The sequence below is a fragment of the Ranitomeya imitator genome, chromosome 5, assembly GCF_032444005.1.
Source record: "Ranitomeya imitator isolate aRanImi1 chromosome 5, aRanImi1.pri, whole genome shotgun sequence".
Taxonomy (NCBI): Eukaryota; Metazoa; Chordata; class Amphibia; order Anura; family Dendrobatidae; genus Ranitomeya; species Ranitomeya imitator.
The window spans coordinates 184,717,258-184,737,043 of record NC_091286.1 but is presented as its reverse complement, the minus strand read 5'-3'; the positions used below and the strand labels follow the sequence as shown (position 1 = coordinate 184,737,043).

Here is a 19,786-nt window from a genome sequence, read left to right as displayed (position 1 = left end):
TGATTTCCAAACCCGATGGTTCATTCAGGACAATCATAAACCTTAAAAAACTCAATTCCTTTATCGAAAACCACACATTTAAAATGGAATCCATTAGATCCACTATAAAACTCCTCTTTCCAAACTGTATGATGGGGGGCATTGTTTTAAAAGATGCTTATTATCATCTCCCTATCCATGACAGGTATCAAAAATTCTTCAGGGTAGCAGTGACAATCAATGGCAAGATTCGTCATTTCCAATATGTAGCCATGCCCTTCGGCCTTTCTACATCGCCAAGAATCTTCACCAAGATAATGCTAGAGGTGATGGCCTATCTCCGTCAAAAAGAAACATTAATTGTACCATACCTGGATGACTTTTTGGTTATAGGAAATTCAATTACTCAATGTGCTGACCGCTTGGCTCATGCAATTTCCTATCTACAGGATCTAGGCTGGATAATCAATACCAACAAATCCAGACTTACTCCACTTTCCCGTCAAGCGTTCTTGGGGTTCCATCTAGACTCCATAACCCAACAGTGTCTTCTGCCTCAGGTAAAGATACTACTTATCAGACACAAAGTCATAGCTACAATACATAGTCCACGTATATCCGTAAGACAAGCTATGTCATTGCTAGGATCCCTTATTTCTTGTATACCTGCAGTAAAATGGGCTCAATATCATACCCGAACGCTGCAACACCAAATTTTGCAGGAAGAAAGACGGTTATTGGGTCGTCTAAGTGCAAAAATAACCTTGTCAGAGGAAGTTTTAACTTCCTTAACGTGGTGGCTAGATCCAGACCATTTGATGAGCGGTGTTCCGTGGGTAGTAACGCCAACTCATACCATATCCACTGACGCCAGTCCTCATGGATGGGGTGCTCATATGGGAAATGATTTTTGCCAAGGATTATGGAACATGAAAGAACGATACGACTCATCTAACCTTAAAGAACTGAATGCGGTAAAGTACGGCAAGGAGGCACTCGATCAGAGACTCTGATGTCTTCTTCTGGGCAAATCTTGACTCTAGCGGAAAGTCACCTAACATCCCTTACTGCGCTTCATATAAGAGGGGAAAGCAACCAGCAGGCAGATTTCTTAAGTCGGCACACCTTGAGACAGGGAGAGTGGTGCCTAAACCATCATATCTTTCAGGACATAGTATCCCTATGGGGTCGTCCTCAAATAGATCTCTTTGCCACAAAAAAGTCCGAAAATTTGCCTCCTTATCTCCAGCGGATCATCCGGACATTCTGGAAGCTCTCCAAGCCCCTTGGCAGTTCGGTCTAGCATACGCCTTTCCTCCGATCATATTACTACCACAGGTCATATGGCCATAACATTGCGGGGGATAGATGGGTATCCCGATTTATTACAGCCTGCGAACGGATAAATCCAGTTAATATACCTAGAATTCCTCCCTGGGATCTAAATTTAGTTTTACAAGCCCTAACAGACTCTCCATTTGAACCAATAGATTCGATACCAATCAAAAATCTATCGCTAAAGACAGCCCTCTTGGTAGCACTGACTTCAGCTAGGAGAATCATTGAAATCCAAGCACTCTCTATAGATCCACCTTTTATGTTAACCTTTCAGGATAAGTTAATTCTTAAATCAGACCCTTCCTACCTTCCCAAAGTAGCAAAGAAATTCCATAGGTCACAGGAGATAATCTTACCCACTTTCTTCAGTAATCCCGCTACTCCTGAAGAACAGAAGTACCACACTCTAGATGTTAAAAGAGTAGTGTTAAAGTACATTGAAAGGACCGGCAACTGGCGACAGAGTAGGGCTCTGTTTATATCCTTCCAGGGTCACAAGAATGGTCATGGAGTAACAAAGAGCACGTTATCCCGGTGGATCAGAGAGTCTATCAGACTGGCCTATTCCGCGAGGAAAGAAAGTATATATTAATAAGTTAAAAATTCCCTTATCTTACATAGAGCAAATAAGTTTGATTTTTAAATAATGATATTAGCCTAACATTGGTGGTCCTCCGGGTACTCTGAAATCAAAACTGAGGAGGAGAGGCGGACCGCCCCCCTTTATCTTTCTGTAGGTTTCCTGTTCCTGTGGGGTGGATCCCTCTCTCCAGTAGGGTGCTGTCGTGGACTCACTAAAAGAGTATTACCGGTAAGTAATCCAGCTTATTGCTAGAATTAGTGTTTCTAACCCTACATGATGCTGCTCCCAGGTTAGGTTGTTAAAATAAGATGGCAGATTTAACCCCTTAGTGACACAGCCAATTTGGTACTTAATGACCGAGCCAATTTTTACAATTCTGACCACTGTCCCTTTATGAGGTTATAACTCTGGAATGCTTTAACGGATCCCGCTGATTCTGAGACTGTTTTTTTTGTGACATATGGTAATTCATGTTAAAGGTAACATTTCTTCGATATTACTTGCGATTATTTATGAAAAAAATGGAAATATGATGAAAATTTTAAAAATGTTGCATTTTTCAAACTGAATTTTTATGCCCTTAAATCAGAGAGATATGTCACACAAAATAGTTAATAAATAACATTTACCACATGTCTACTTACAACAGCACAATTTTGGAAACAAAATTTTTTTTAGAGACCATCTCACATTTAAAGTCACTTTGAGGGGTGTACATGACAGAAAATACCCAAACTTGACACCATTCAAGAAACTACACCCCTCAAGGTGCTCAAACCCACATTCAAAAAGTTTATTAACCCTTTATGTGCTTCACAGGAACTGAAACAATGTGGAAGGAAAAAATGAACATTTAACTTTTTTTTGCAAACATTTTATTTCAGAACCAATTTTTTTTATTTTCACAAGTGTAAAAAGAGAAAATGAACAACAAAATTTGTTGTGCAATTTCTCCTGAATACACCGATACCCCGTATGTGGGGGTAAACCACTGTTTGGGCACACAGCAGAGCTTGGAAGAGGAGTGCTGTTTGACTTTTTCAATGCAGAATTGGCTGGAATTGAGATTGAACGCCATGTCGCGTTTGGAGAGCCCCTGATGTGCCTAAACAGTAGAAACCCCCCACAAGTGACACCATTTTGGAAACTAGACCCTTTAAGGAACCTTTCTAGATGTGTGGTGAGCACTTTAAACCCCCAGGTGCTTCACAGAAGTTTATAACGTAGAGCCGTGAAAATAAAAAATCAATTTTTTTCTACAAAAATGATCTTTTTGCCCCAAATTTTTTATTTTTACAAGGGTAACAGGAGAAATTAGACCACAAAAGTTGTTGTGCAATTTGCCCTGAGTGCACCAATACCCCATATGTGGGGGTAAACCACAGTTTGGGCGCATGACAGAGCTTGGAACAGAAGGAGTTCCGTTTGACTTTTTCAATGCAGAATTGGCTAGAATTGAGATCGAACACCATGTCGCGTTTGGAGAGCCCCTGATGTGCCTAAACAGTAGAAACCCCCCACAAGTGACACCATTTTGGAAACTAGACCCTTTAAGGAACCTTTCTAGATGTGTGGTGAGCACTTTAAACCCCCAGGTGCTTCACAGAAGTTTATAACGTAGAGCCGTGAAAATAAAAAATCAATTTTTTTCTACAAAAATGATCTTTTTGCCCCAAATTTTTTATTTTTACAAGGGTAACAGGAGAAATTAGACCACAAAAGTTGTTGTGCAATTTGCCCTGAGTGCACCAATACCCCATATGTGGGGGTAAACCACAGTTTGGGCGCATGACAGAGCTTGGAACAGAAGGAGTTCCGTTTGACTTTTTCAATGCAGAATTGGCTGGAATTGAGATCGGACGCCATGTCGCGTTTGGAGAGCCCCTGATGTGCCTAAACAGTGGAAACCCCCCACAAGTGACCCCATTTTGGAAACTAGACCCATTAAGGAACTTATCTAGATGTGTGGTGAGCACTTTGAACCCCCAAGTGCTTCACAGAAATTTATAACGTAGAGCCGTGAAAATAAACAATCCTTTTTTTTCCCTCAAAAATGATGTTTTAGCTTGCAATTTTTTATTTTCTCAAGGGTAGCATGAGAAATTGGACCACAAAATTTATTGGGCAATTTATCCTGAGTATGCTGATACCCTATATGTGCGGGTGGGGGACCACTGTTTGGGTACATGGCAGAGCTCGGAAGGAAGGAACGGCATTTTGGAATGCAGACTTTGATAGAATGGTCTGCGGGCGTTATGTTGCGTTTGCATAGCCCCTGATGTACCTAAACATTTGAAACCCCCACAAGTGACCCCATTTTGGAAACTAGACCCCCCAAGGAACTTATCTAGATGTGTGGTGAGCACTTTGAACACCCAAGTGCTTCACAGAAGTTTATAATGCGTGTCGTGAAAATAAAAAAACATTTTTTTTCCACAAAAATGATTTTTTAGCCCCCAATTTTTAATTTTTCCAAGGGTAACAGGAGAAATTGGACCCCCAAAATTGTTGTCCAATTTGTCATGAGTATGCTGATACCCCATGTGTGGGGGGACCACTGTTTGGGCACACATCTGGGCTTGGAAGGGAAGTAGTGACTTTTTAAAATGCAGACTTTGATGGAATGGTCTGATGGCATCATGTTGCATTTGCAGAGCTCCTGATGTACCTAAACAGTAGAAGCACCCCACAAGTGACCCCGTTTTGGAAATTAAACCCCTCAAGGAACTTATCTAGATGTGTGGTGAGCATTTTAAACGCCCAAGTGCTTCACAGAAGTTTGACGCAGAGCTGTGAAAATAAAAAATCATTTTTTTTCCACAAAAATGATTTTTAGCCCCCAATATGTTTCTATTTTCACAAGGGTAATAAAAGAAACTGGACCCCAAAAGTTGTTGTCCAACTAGTACTTAGTATGCTGATTCCCCATATGTGGGGGTAAATGACTGGGTGCATGGGAGAGCTCGGAAGAGAGGGAGCACCATTTAACTTTTTGAGCGCAAAATTGGCTGTCTCGTTTGGAGACCCCCTGATGTACCTAAACAGTTGAAACCCCGAATTCTAAGTCCAACCCTAACCCCAACACACCCCTAACCCTAATCCCAACCCGATCCATAATCCTAACCACAACCCAAACCATAAGCCTAATCACAACCCTAACCCCAAAACACCCCTAACCCTAATCCCAACCCTAAACATAACCCTAATCAAAACCCTAAGCCGAACACACCCCTAATCCTAATCTCAACCCTAACCTCAAACCTAACCCTAATCCCAATACACCCCTAATCCCAACCCTAACCTTAACCCTAATCCCAAACCTAACCCTAATCCCAAAGGTAACCCTAATGCCAACCCTAACCCTAATCCAAACCCTAATCCCAACCATAACCCTAATCCCAACTCTAACCCTAACTTTAGCCCCAACCCTAGCCCTAACCCTAACTTTAGCCCCAACCCTAACCCTAACTTTAGCCCCATCCCTAACCCTAACTTTAGCCCTAACCCTAACCCTAGCCCTAACTGGAAAATAGAAATACATATTTTTTTTATTTTATTATTTTTTCCTAACTAAGGGGGTGATAAAGGGGGGGGGTTCTTTGCTATTTTTTATTTTATTTTGATCACTGTGATAGGATCTCACAGTGACCAAAATAAAAAAGAGGAAGAAATCTTCCTCTGCTGGCCAGCAGATCACGGCGGGCGCTGTTATGAACTGGTGGTTTAGGAGCAACATGGGACGAGCTCTGAAGGAGGTGGTACCTGTACTGACCGCAGTTCCTAAGCTCAACACAACACTAGAAGTAGCCGTGGGATGTTCCTGTCACTCCCTAGACACCTCGTCACAGCCTGAGAACTAACTACCCCTAAAGATAGAAACAGGAAAGCTATCTTGCCTCAGAGAAAATCCCCAAAGGATAGATAACCCCCCACAAGTAATGACTGTGAGTGGAGAGGGAAAAGACATACATAGAATGAAACCAGGATGTAGCAAAGGAGGACAGTCTAGCTAGATAGGACAGGACAGAATACTGTGCGGTCAGTATTAAAAACTAGAAAAATCCACAAAGAGTTTACAAAAATCTCCACACCTGACTAAAGGTGTGGAGGGTAAATCTGCTTCCCAGAGCTTCCAGCTTAACTGAATAAATCCATACTGATAAGCTGGACAAAACATAGAATGTACAGAACAATGAAGTCCACTACATGTGGACAGAAAAGAGCAAAGCAAGGACTTATCTTTGCTGAACTGGTCAGGATATCAGGGAAATCCAAGCAGAGATGTGAATCCAACCAGGAACCATTGACAAGTGGCACTGGCTGAAGGGAAGAGCCAGGCATAAAAGCCGAGCAGAAAGACAATCAGTGGAAGCAGCTGCAGACTGCTAAATCCAAGGAGCAGCCATTCCACTTAAAACCACCGGAGGGAGCCCAAGAGCAGAACTCACAAAAGTGCCACTTACAACCACCGGAGGGAGCCCAAGAGCGGAATTCACAACAGGGCGCACTGCGCATGCACCCGCCATTTTCTTACCGAAGCAAGAAGCCGGCGGCCAGGAGAGGAAGCAGGAGGACCCAGGGACATCGGTAAATATAACAGGGTCCCCGATCCCCCTATTTCTCTGTCCTTTTTTTTTGCGGTCGTAAACGGTTATTTACCGGTGATCACAAAACAGGGGTTGGTAGAAACCGACCCCGATCATGTTCTTTGGGGTCTCGGCTACCCCCGGCAGCTGAGGCCCCAAAGATCTTTTTTTTGCCAGAAGAAGATGGCGGCGCCCATGGGGAACCACGAGGAGCCTCGGTGGAGACGGGTGAATATCGGGGGCAATCGGGAACCCCATTTCTCTGTCCTCTGATGTGCGATCACATCGGAGGACAGAGAAATTAAATGGCAAATTGCTTATTTATTTTTTTTGCGACCGCCGGTAAATGGTTAATTACCGGCGATCGCAACTCGGGGGTCGGTGAAAACTGACCCGAATCATGTTCTCTGGGGTCTCGGCTACCCCTGGCAACCGAGACCCCAGAAAATATCCACTTCTGGGGGGTGCTATACACTTTTTCCACAGTGCCGTTAATTAATGGCACTGTGGTTTAAGTACCCTTAACTGCCGCCGTTAAAAGGCGTATCGGCGGTCGTTAAGGGGTTAATTGAAACTGGTCATAACATAGTGCACAGACCTGCCATAACTTTAAGGTAGATGAGAGTTCAACATGTGGGTCCAGCAGACGCCTCCTTGGCGTATTCCTTGCACAGTTGTACTTGTTGTACTGGGAATGCCAATATAGTGAATAGTGCTGTGCCGCTGCACAATGGGTGGCTCGGAGCAGCCCAATAAGTGCACATCTCTGGAATCAGGGTCTCTGTCTCTACATTATGCTGCTCTCATATTAGGTGTCAAAATCCTGGTGACAGATTCCCTTTAAAAAAGTCCTAAATATAGTAAACTTATATTCACTGTGGCCAGGTTAAGTGAATGAATACTTGTTTATTTTTATAGATCCATAGTTAATAAGGGTCAAACCTATAAACCTGCATTGTTAATTTAGAAGAAGGCAAACGCCATTTGCTTTACAATAGGGGTAGATCATTTTAAGTAAATATATGTTAATCTAAATAAATCTCTAGATAGAAGTCCAAAACCTAGTACACATATATTGTGGTGTTACTTTGCAGTAAGTAATAAAAATTCCTTAAAACATTCTCTCTCTCTCTCTCATTATTCTGCTATTTGGCAAATATTAATAATTATGGTAATCCTAATTGACCTAAAATGGGAAAGGTTTATTCTGATTTAATTTCAGATATTGAGAAAAACATGCAGATGTGTCTTTTTACTGTATATAGTATATGTAAACTTCTGGTTTCAACTGTATATATGCAGCTCTGGCAAAAATTAAGAGACCACTTCAAAATGTTCAGTTTGTCTGATTTTTCTCTTTATAGGTATATTTTTGAGTAAAATGTAAATTGTTCTTTTATTCTATAAACTTCTGACAACATGCCGCCAAAGTTCCAAGCAATAATTTTTGTATTTATTTTCTGAAAATGAGAAATGGTCAAAATAACAAAAAAATGCATTGTTTGCAGACCTCAAATAATGCAAAAAAAAAAAACAAGTTCATAATCATTTAGAAACAACAAAACTAATGTTTTAACTCAGGAAGAGTTCAGAAATCAATATTTTGTGGAATAACCATGATTTTTCATCACAGCTTTCATGCGTCTTGGCATGCTTTCCACCAGTCTTCTTCTGGTGCAAAAATGTAAGCAGTTCTTCTTTGTTTGATGGCTTGCGACTATCCATCTCCCTCTTGATTACATTCCAGAGGTTCTAATTGGGGTTCAGGTCTGGAGATTGGGCTGCCCATGACAGGGTTTTGATGTGGAGGTCTCTTAATTTTTGCCAGAGCTGTATATAGATTTCACTTTAGGAACCTGCTACATTGTTCTGTTGATATTTGGTGAATACATAATATGTAAATGTGTCTAATAAAAGTGTAGTATACTGTATTAATTTTATGATGTGTCGTACACTGACGGTGTTTCTTGTGGGATGTCAGACTGGTGGGATGTGGTACTTGCTCTCCTACAGTTGTAGCTGGAAGTGACAATGCTGGTTTATCAGCCTTGGACTTGTTAGCTGTCAACTAACAGAAGGAGATGTCATTGCTGTCACAGGCCCAAGAAGAGCCTAATGCTGCATTATGAAATTGTGATGCTTCAGCTTGGCACCACCATGATGATAAAAATAAGCTGATAACGGAAAAAGATATGATGCCATTGTGCGCAGAAGGGCCACACGGTGTCTGGGAGATCTGAAATTGTAATTGCCTTTTCTTGCTGTTGTCCAGTGGGAAATCTTATTAATCATAGAAGGGTTGGTGGGCTGGAGGACCAAGTGGCATGTTCATAATGATTGAGGCATGGGCTGAGAAGCTGGAGTAAAAAATGAGCAGTGGAAAGCCTGTATTGAGGGTCTAGTAACATGCATATTCTTGCTTAGGAAACCAATAAACCCGAGATGCCATCATATAATCACATACCAAGGCCTAGAGAATGGTACTGAGAGTGAAGGGTGCTTTACAGTAGAGGAATGAGGTGGTCTTAGTCATGGAAAGTGACAGCTTTCAGGGTTGTGTGCAGGCTGTTGTGCAAGAGAAATGAGCTGAGCTTGTCTTCAGCCTTGGATGGAGGTTGGTCTGGCAAGTCTGCAAGGGATGGGAGAGAAATCACAAATATTAGCCTAAATATTCTGTATGTCATCTATTTAAGGAATCTGGAATTATGGGCCAACAATATTTATTTGAGAAATACATTTAAAATCTACAATAACATAGATTTTTCCTGGGGAGCTTTCTATATTTTGATAGGACCTTTAGGGGTGAAATGGTATTAAATGTAAAATCTATTAGTGTAAAAAATATTCTATATTGCCAGAATGCTTAAATTATAGGGTTCTTATGAGGGAAGGTGTGATCACCTTCTAACCATTTGCATTCTGAGGGGTTACAATGTAGAGAGAAATGATAGGCATTTAATACTTAAAAGCTTGTGTACTTTAATTGGGTTCCCATGCCTTTTTTTAAAAAAAGGCTCAGAGACTGCTTAGAAAAATAAAAGAATTCATACTCATTGTCACCAATTCCCGGAGGGTCTTATTCCATCGCCCTGGCCTCTGCTGGTCTATACTTTTGTAGCCCATGTTAGCACCAGAAATGGTCAGAAAATACTCACTCAGCCAATTAAGTCAATTGAGTCAAATATAAATTTATATTTGGAACTTTAGAGTAGTAACTTGGGGCAAACTGATGTATCAAAGTAAAAATGACCTTGGTACCAATAGTAACCCAACAGAATCCAGATACTATGAAGGGCGCAGTGGTTAGCACAACAGCCTTGCAGCGCCGGAGTCCTGGGTTCAAATCCCACCAAGGACAGCATCTGCAAAAGAGTTTGTATGTTCTCTACATGTTTGTGTGGGTTTCCTCCGGGCACTCCGGTTTCCTCCCACATTCCAAAGACATACTGATAGGGAATTTAGATTGTGAGCCCCATCTGGGACAGTGATAATGTGTGCAACCTGTAAAGCGCTGTGGAATATGTTAGCGCTATATAAAAATAAAAATAAACTGCAGTCTAGAAAATAATGACTGAACCCTGATTAGTTGATATGGGCAACTAGACAACTTCTCCAAAGCGGTTATGCTTGGGTCCTCTATAGTCCATGATCAATCCAATCATTATAGCAATCAGCTGGCTGGTAGCTGAAACTTAATTATCCCATCTTGGATTTTTCAGTTAATAGTTTTGGTTTTGGCATCACTTGTCACGACTATAGTTTAGCATCTTGTGTGCACGACCCTGTTAGACTAGTCAGCATCTTAAGATCCTGCAATGGATCAGTGACCAGTAAATGCCATGATATTAAAATCTGCAGCCAGACTGATAGAAGTTATTAGCCTGTGAAACTAATGCTATTATAAAAGGCTTTCCTTTCCAAAATTCCTTGGAAGCAAGCTGTTAAACCAGGCCAACATTTTTCAGCAGATTGGGTTTGGCTTGACTCTGTGAGTTAAAGTAAGCCACCCTGATTACCACAAGTAGACAGCGAGATCCCTCTAGACTAAAAGGGTGGCTTTGTACTTTGACCTGCCAGGAATAACCAGCATACCACATTTGTCCTGGATTGCTAGTCTGCAATAGAGAGCTATTCTGTGTGCAAGCTCCTGTCTGTGAGGGGAGATAAGCACTAAAGCAGCTGTCATAACGAAGTGGAGCTTGTTGACAGAGCATTGTAAAGAGCTTGTATACCACGCCTGCTGACGCTCAGTTTGCTTTATTTGTCGTGTGTTCTATATTACTCATATTGTACATTTTTTCTTACTTTTTTGCTCCCTTTGGAAGAACATTTGTATTATGTACATAGAAATCAGCTCATACAAGTGAAATTATTGCACAATGTCATTGTATTCTCTGCAGGCCAGTAGGTGCCTGAGCCCCCAACTGATCGCACAAAAGGTCACTCAAAAGTGGGCAATTCAGGAGGCAGAAGTGCGCAGCTCCTGATTGAGTGAATGCACATAGCACACATCTGTGCATCTAAAATCTGTGAATACCAGGGGCATTGCTAGAAAAGATCAGGGGTTCAAGGTCCGACACATAACCACTCCCCTCCTTCCCCCAAAAAGTATAACACCATAGTTAACCCAGTGATATCTCTCTGAGCACAGATAATGTAGACAATGTTACCTGCAGTCCTATGTAACACCCCAGATAACTCTGAATGCAGATCATGTATAAGGCTAAGTTCACATTAGCATCTCTGTGTGCAGCGTATCATCTGCATAAGCAAACGCATGCCAAAATGCATGCAAATGCATGGTTACGCAGCATTTTTTATCCGCATCAGCTTATGCATGACGCCAAAAAAAGCTGCGTGTGCATGCGTTGAGTTTTTGCATGCGTTTGCGTTTTTTCAGCGCATGCTTTTGAAGTTTCAAAGAATTTTGTTATGCTGCAAATGCTGTTCAAGGAGAATTTCCTTGACAAAAGCCACACCCAATGGGCATGTCTCATGGGGATTTGGTATATATAGACCCTACACAGATGAAATCCTCATCTTTTGCTGCTGTATACAGCTACAAGATGGATCTTGGCATGGAGAGCTTCTATCGTAATCTGAATTCGGAATTGAAATTGGCTTTTGCCTTTGCTGTGGCTTGCGAAGAAGAAAGAAAAAGAGCAAGACGGAGAAGATGTCATCATCGCTACTGGCAATACCCCATCATTGAAGTCAGAGAGAGCCATGGAGCCTACCACTCGTTGTACACTGAGCTGCATGCAAGCCCAGAGAAGTTTTTCCACTACACAAGGATGTCTGAACACAGCTTCAATGAATTGCTGCAACGTGTGCAAGGATCCATCACAAGGCAGGACACACAACTACATAGAGCAATTCTTGCTGAGGAACATCTGTTGGTGACCCTGAAGTACGTAATTTTGAAAAATAAACAGATCGTTTGTATTATTGTAATAAAAGTCATGTACTGTTTTTTTCCCCCATTTTCTGTTTGTCAGAATCCTGGCTACCAGAGAGACTTTAAGATCTCTACATTTCCAATTCTGGATTGGAGTCTCCACCCTTTCTGGGATTGTTGGAAAAACCTGCCGTGCTTTATGTGACGTTCTGCGTGCAGAATTCCTCCCCCAACCCACAACTGAACTCGGGCTGAAAAATGCAGCAAAATTCAATGAAATTTGTAATTTTCCTAACTGTGTGGGTGCTGTGGATGGCAAACATATTCGGATTCTGAATCCTGCTTGAAGTGGATCCGAGTATTTAAATTACTAAAAATACTTTTCGATTGTTCTCATGGCGATTGCAGATGCTGAGTGTCGATTTATCGCTGATGATGTTGGCTCATTTGGACAAGGAAATGACTCACAGACTTTCAAAACTCTGACACGGGATGTTTGTATGGTAATAATTTTAATTTTCCACCGCCACAACCTCTTCCGAACATTAAAGGACCGCCAATGCCGTTTGTTGTGGTTAGGGATGAGGCATTTCAATTGTGTGCCAACCTCATAAAACCCTACTTGAGTCGGGACTTGAATCACACTAAAAGGGTTTTCAACTACCGACTGACAAGGGCACGAAGAATTGTGGAATGTGCCTTTGGTTTGCTTGCATCAAAATGGCCTGTTTTGGGAACACCAATCAATCTAAAAACTGAGACAATTGATGATGTGGTCAAAGCGTGTGTTTTTATGCTCAATTACATCCTGAAAAAAGAGCGACTACAAATAGAACTTGATGAACCTCTTGATACTACTTTGCAGGATTACCGTGATAACCCTTGGAGGACTACAGTGGAAGTTGCCCACATGAGAGACAAGTTTGCTGATTTGTTTTGGATATTGGACATCTTGCATGGCAAGAAGATATGGTTTAATACACTTTAAGTAAATGTTATATGTTTGCTGACTTACTACATATGTTTGCTGACTTTACTGCTAATAAAACACCTCCAGTTAAACACCCGTTACAACTTGACAACAATACAGTACACACGTGTGTGTTTTCGCATAAAGAGACAAACAAAATGGATTGTGCAAACAAAATAAAAATTTTATTTAACAACAGACACACAATGGGTTTTATGTTCGGGGTCTGTATGATGGTGAAATATTGTGGACCTTGGGGTGTTGAGCTGCGATCACTGAGTAACATTTGATGATGAAGGGGTTACAGGGGAAGGGGCATTTAATTGAAGGATTGCCTCCTGGATGGTAATCGACACATTGGGAGTAGAGAACACATTAGGAGTTGAACTGTGGGAAGGGATAGACAAATTGGAAAGGGGATAAACAAGGGAAGATAGTGATATATTAGACCACAGAGACACATCGGGAGGTGAGGGTGGAGGTGGTAGGAGCATTTTTGGCTGATATTTTTTGCTCCTGGTCTTATGGTGCGGAACCAAGTCAATAGTTGGAGTCCTTCTGAGTTTCTTTGTTTTGGCCTCTGTAGCAGTGCGTGGTGCTGGACTGTGTAGCATGGTGAATGCGGCTTGCTGCAGGGGTGCTACACTCTGGAACGTGGTGGATGCTGCACTCTGGAGCGTGGTGGATGCTGCTTGCTGCAGGGGTGCTGCACTCTGGAGCGAGGTGGATGCTACTTGCTGCATTGGTTCTGCACTTTGGAGCATGGTGGATGCTGCTTGCTGCAGGGCTGTGAACTGGGGGAACAGGCATCCCAGAGTCCACTGATTGGTTTCAGCTATTGCACTGGTTTCTGTAATTGGCTGCAGCTCTGAAGTCACTTTGAAAGTGCTGCAGGCAATCAGTGAGCTCTGCCAGTATACATGAAATACACCACTCACAGCTAATGAGCTGAGTGATTGACTGCTGCGGTGTCATTTGTGACATCAATGGTGCAGCTAATTCCAGACACTGATGCTGAAGACTCAGCGCTAGACCAGGGACTGTGCATAAAGCACTTTTTTTTGTAACAAACAGTGCTGGTAATGTCAAGTCAGCACCCACTATATACAGGTGTGCAGCGCCCCAGAGATCTGGTCATTGCAGTAACGTCGCTCTGCCACTAAGGGGAGTGATGGTACATCTCATGGCACTAAAGGAGTTCTACTGACCAGGTATCACCAACACACATTACACTTCACACTCCGGCCACTAGGGGGAGAAAAAGGCTTTATTTATTGGGCCACTCCTCACACTGGTAAAACTAGGGGTTGGATAGGAAGTTAGTCAGAAGCTGACTGGGTTGGATTCAGGCAGCATCCCTTAGCCGGGGGTGCTGCAGGGAGAAGATTCAGGGGGGTCCCTGTCAGGTGTGGGAACCTGGCAGGCACCTAGCGAACAGAACACAACGTTACGGAACCGCGCCTGCACTACCTTGCTGCGGTATCCTAAGAAAGAGACACGAAGCGAAGGATATTGTGGAACAGTGAGAAACGAGATCAAGCACAAAGGATAACCAGTAGGAGTCGTGCCCCGAGAACGGCAACATCCTACTGAGGCGCGTAGCCGGTGGCCGGAACACCGAGGAAGTAACTGACTCTATGCCTTACTTCAAACTCCGCAGGACAGTTAATTATAGGTTGGCTGTCTACCTTACATCACCTACGCAGACATAGGGTGCAACGCGTGGAGAGGGGCATCTCTAGGGTCCCGGAAGAGCTCCGAGCCTACCTGTCAAACGGGTGCGTCCTAGCCATAACATACCTGGGGGACGAGAAACTAGAAACATCTGGAACGAATTAGAAAGAACCAGAACAAACGAGAACAGAAGTTGTGAGGACTATTCCGAATGCTCAGCAGGGTAGCACTACAACACACAGGCGCTATTGGAAAGCAACGATTTCCACCTGTAAAGGGGACTCTGGATGTGCCATCGGACTAGCCGGTCTCAGACAGCCCTGTTAACTGTGCTCTGGATTGAGGATCCTGAAGTCTTCAGTAAAGAGGTAAAGAGACTGCAACCCTGTGTCCTCATTATTGTCGGCACCTCACACCATCACCATCCACCTTACTGGGAAGCCCTGGGGACATACTTCACCTGTGGGAAGTTACACCATCTAGCTGCCATCACATCACCCCAGTGGACCCCAAGCAGCGTCGGTCACCCTGACCGAACACCAGAGGTGGCGTCACGAAACCTTGACAGACTCGTATCACCTTTCATTGGACTCCCCTTAGCAGGGGAGAGGGGAGAGCTCTATGGTATATAGAGCCATTACAAACAGAGTGATTTATTTCAAGTGTTTATTCCTGTTAATGTTAATGATTATGGCTTACAGCCAATGAGCTTCAGGAATCCAATACGGCCTTTGGTTTACACTCACATGTGGTTCCGTCAGGATTTTGTGCAACATCACCTGAGTACATCCTGGTAATTCTGAAAACAGGTCTTGGTTCCGCTGAAGCAGGTCATAGCACTGTTGTTTCTGGCCGGCGATAGTGTCTCTGCCACTGTGACCTCCTCGACCTAGGCGTTAGGATGGGCTACTAGGCAGGTTGCTTCTAACAGATCCCTGTCTCACCACTGGTTATAGCAGGTTGATGTACGCTTTCTTCTCCCTGGTTGGTTTACTTTATAGTTGACATCACTCAACTTCTCAACCACCTCGTATGGCCCTTGCCACTTGGCCAAGAATTTGCTTTCCACAATGGGGATAAACACGAGCACCCAGTCACCAGGGCTAAATTGTCTCAGCCTTGCAGCTTGATTGTATACCATCACCTGGGCTTCTTGTGCTTGAAGGAGGCTCTCCTTCACAATTGGCATCACCCTTGTAATCCAGTCCTGCATTTGGGCCACTTGATCATTGACGCTCCAATGGGGTGTAACTTCTGCTTTCCAAGTCTCCTTTGCAACATCTCCTGGGGATGCCATCTGTATAACAGCTCGAAAGGTGACAACTTAGTAGAGGCCTGGGGGACTTCCCTGATGGAGAACAGTAGGTATGGCAGGAGGCAATCTCAATCTTGGCCATTCTTCTCCACGACCTTCTTCAGCATGGACTTCAGAGTCTTATTGAACCTCTCCACCAGGCCGCCTGACTGCGGATGGTACAATGACGCCCTAAATTGGGTAATCTTGAAGGTCTTGTACAACTCCCTCATTACATTGAACATAAACGGTGTCCCCTGGTCAATCTGGAGCTCTTTCGGCAGTCCCGTCTGGCAGAAAGTATGGACTAGCTCTCGTGCTATAGTCCGGGCGGAGGAGTTTCTCAGGGGTACCGCTTCCTGGTATCACGTAGCGTAGTCCATTACCACGAGAATGTATTGATGACCCCTGGGCAACGTAACTAAAGGCCAGACCAGATCCATGGCAATCCGATCAAACGAGACTTCGATTATGGGTAACGGAACTAGGGAACTGCAGAAGTGGGATACAGAGGCAGTTAGCTAGGGCAGGAGTGGCAGGAATTAACAATGTCCCTGTGACACCCAGGCCAGTAAAACCTCTGAAGGAATCGTTCTTGGATCTTATCTACACCTAGGTGCCCCCCTAAGACAAGAATATTGGCCAGATCTAGTACCCTACGTCTATAGGGTCCCAAGACTAATAGTTGCTCTGATACTTCCCCTTTCTGTTTAGTGACCCGATATAGCAACTCCCCATTGACTGTACTGGAACCTGGTGTCGGCTCGCGGCTCTTGGGCAACCCCATTTATCAAAGTCACATTTTCCCGAACATTTTTCAAAGTCAAGTCCTGCATTTAGGCAGTCCCAAAATTCCTGCCAGAAACCCCCAGCTTTAAGAATTTCAGCCTCACTGGTCAACATCACATCCTCATCACCAGCCAGGACACACAAGGGAAACTCGTCCATCTCCAACTGTGATGGAGTTTTTGATAGTGTTGGGCTGGCTCATATCTGCATGCTTTGATACCTCCGCCTTTCCCCCACAAGTCCCAGAAAAGGCTGAAGTCCCACCCGATTATCACGGGGTGCAGCAAACCTTCGACCACCCCTACTTCATGGAACTCTGTACCCCAGCTTGTTTTAAACAACAATCTCACGACAGGATAGTCATTGGTGTCCTCCTGGATACAGCATACACCCACGTGTTACCCCGGGATCAACTGATGGGGAAGTGTGGCCCTTACCGGAGTCTAAGAGTCCTGTCACCAGCACCCCCTTTATTGACACGGGACATGCCTGCGGTCCCACTCTGGGCTGATAGTCCACACTGCAGGTGGGATAGGCATAGTTGGAACAGCACCTCCCTAGGCTACAGTTCATCTCTTCAGACGACAAGGGACAAGAAGCGGCTTTATGTCCATGACTGCAACATCTCCAGCAAAGCAAGTCTTTATCTATGGCCTTTGACAACCCCTCAGTGACCCCTTGGGATCTAGGTTTCCCCCTCATGGTGGCGGCTTTACTACCCATCTTTTGGGGCTCATGTTCTTGCTGAGTACCCCAATATGAGGATGCACCACCCCTGGCTTTCTTAGTGACCTCTCAACCACCTGAAACCGTTCCAATAAGCCCACCAGTTCATCTGCATTGTGGGGATCTTGTTTGGCAACCCAGGTCAGCATCAACCTAGGAAGGGAGTGCATGAACCTGTCCATGACAACGCACTCAACAATCTGGGCTGGAATGGAGGATTCTGGCTGCAGCCATTTTTCAATCATAATAGGTCTTTTGGGGCTCACCAGTCAAATAGGGGGCCAGCACCTCCGCCCACTGCTCTGGCAGTACCTTCTCACACTCTGCTACCCTCTTGAACACAGTCAAAAATGCCTCCACTGCATCACCCAGGATCATTTTTTGCATGGCTCATCTTACCATCTTCCGAACATACGTGTCGTCACCTGGACTTGGGGGAGGGGCTGCCAGCCTTCCACGAACTGCCTCTGTAAGCAAGTCAATCTGCTGCTGGTGATGCTGGTGCATCTGTTATATAAGCAGCTACCACCTCTGGTAGATCGGCTCACTCGTCTGCACACGGAGGTAGTCAATGGAACACTGCGCCTCTAAGGGTGCACTTGGTTTATTTAGTACAGCATAAACGAAGGTTTTAAGCACTGAAATAAACACAGCCCTCTGGGAAAAACACAAAACAAAGCAAAACGGTGGCACTTCATGCAGTCTTTGCACTAGTGGTAGACAGCCCACTCAGGGTTAACAATGTCCTTGCATAAGCACTATGTGCACAAACACTTTCCTGGAGTCTTCCTCTCCAGGCCCTCAAAAGCCCAAGTAAACTGTCCCAACACATAGTGTGCTGGAGGAAACTACTCTAGTTCCACATCACTGCCGCCATCATGCGCAGTGACACGTATCTCCCCTCCATCATTTCACCAGTGACTCTGTCACAGATGGAAAAGGGAGGTGATTTATACTTTTATATTTTTTTATTTGTTTTCATATTTTTTTAATGACTTTTTTTTACTTTTCACTGCACTTATTAGTCTCTTTAAGGGACTTCAATCTGCTTGCATCCAATTCCTTGCGCTATATACAGTGTTAGTGTATATAGTAAAAATCATAGTTTTCCATGAACGCCGGCCACAGGTTGTCTTTCACATGAGCACCATCATGATAGGCACTGGGGTCTTCAGCAGACAACTGGCTGTCATTGCAACCCAGTGGCGCTCTGCGATCATGTCATGAGAATGTGCAGGCGCATGTTAAATACAGCTGTCACACATTCACAGTGGTGTTTAAAAGGTTAATAGCCTCGGGCGGAGCTCTACTTCACCTGCAGGAGTTATAGGCAGATGATGACTGATTTCACAGCCATCATCTACTGGAAAAAATGTGGGCTCAGCTTGCAAGCCCGCATATGACAAATCCAGTACGTCATGTGTTGTTAAGGAATTAAACACTATGGGGAGATTTTTCAAAACTAGTAGAAGGCAAAAATGATGTAGCTGCCTAAATCAATAAATCTGTGTATAGCTACATATAAAACACACTCATACAGTGCATACCTATATATATGATATACACAAGAAGAATATGTTCACCATAATGTGTCTATGTAAGAGGGTGGGGACCAGGGAGGTAGCCATGGCCGACAGCAATCCCTGTATCACTCCCTGGACCCCCTCCTGCATAAGATCACATTTCTCTGCTGCGTTACCTCTGCTGATTCTCTGCTGCTTCATATGGACTTGCCTGGTACAGGTTCTGAAATAAGGGAGACACACTCCGGCTCAACTTCAATGTTAACTCTTTTACTCAGCACAGCTTGTTCGAATACAGGCACTTCAAGAATCACAGTTGATTTGTTCCTTTCTGTCCCTTCTCTGCCCCTTTCTTCACTATGCTCAGCCTCGGGTCGGACCGAATCTTCCGGTCCCGCAGAATCTATTCCATCGGGAATTCTTGCCTCACATGGGGGAGTCCTACACCGCTTTTCCTCGGTTCTAAGAACTGCCGCCCAGGCAAAGACCTGCCACATCTTGCTTGTGCTGCCCGGCTGAACAAATTTTTCTCTCTCTATGGGAACAGATTCCTTCAGCTGCGTCCGTAGTGTTCCCGTACTCCTTTCCTCCTAGAGGAATGCTTTGGTGTCCTGTTCTATGCTGTACCCGTTCCTTAACGTCACGGGGCACAGCGACTCCTGGCTAGGCAGCCCAGTGAGATGCATCGGCGCCCAGGCCCTGACTGACTTAAAGCAGGGAGTACTCACTAACTTATGCCAATGTGCCCCTCCTAAACTAACTATACACTATAATGCCCCCCTCTAGTGGCCAACTAAGGACACTACTCCCCTAACACTATACTGGGCTCGGGGACAAACTTTCCCTAACACCAAGTGTGCAATATACATACAGTATATATATATATATATATATATATATATATATACAGTAAAGACCAAAAGTTT

The 19,786-nt window shown here is 43.9% G+C and overlaps 1 protein-coding gene across 3 annotated transcripts in view; it reads left to right on the top strand.

Moving 5' to 3' along the window:
• TIAM2 (TIAM Rac1 associated GEF 2) overlaps positions 1–19,786 on the top strand; it is an 810,124-nt gene that overhangs the window by 475,886 nt on the left and 314,452 nt on the right. The gene's annotated exons all lie outside the window — the stretch shown is intronic.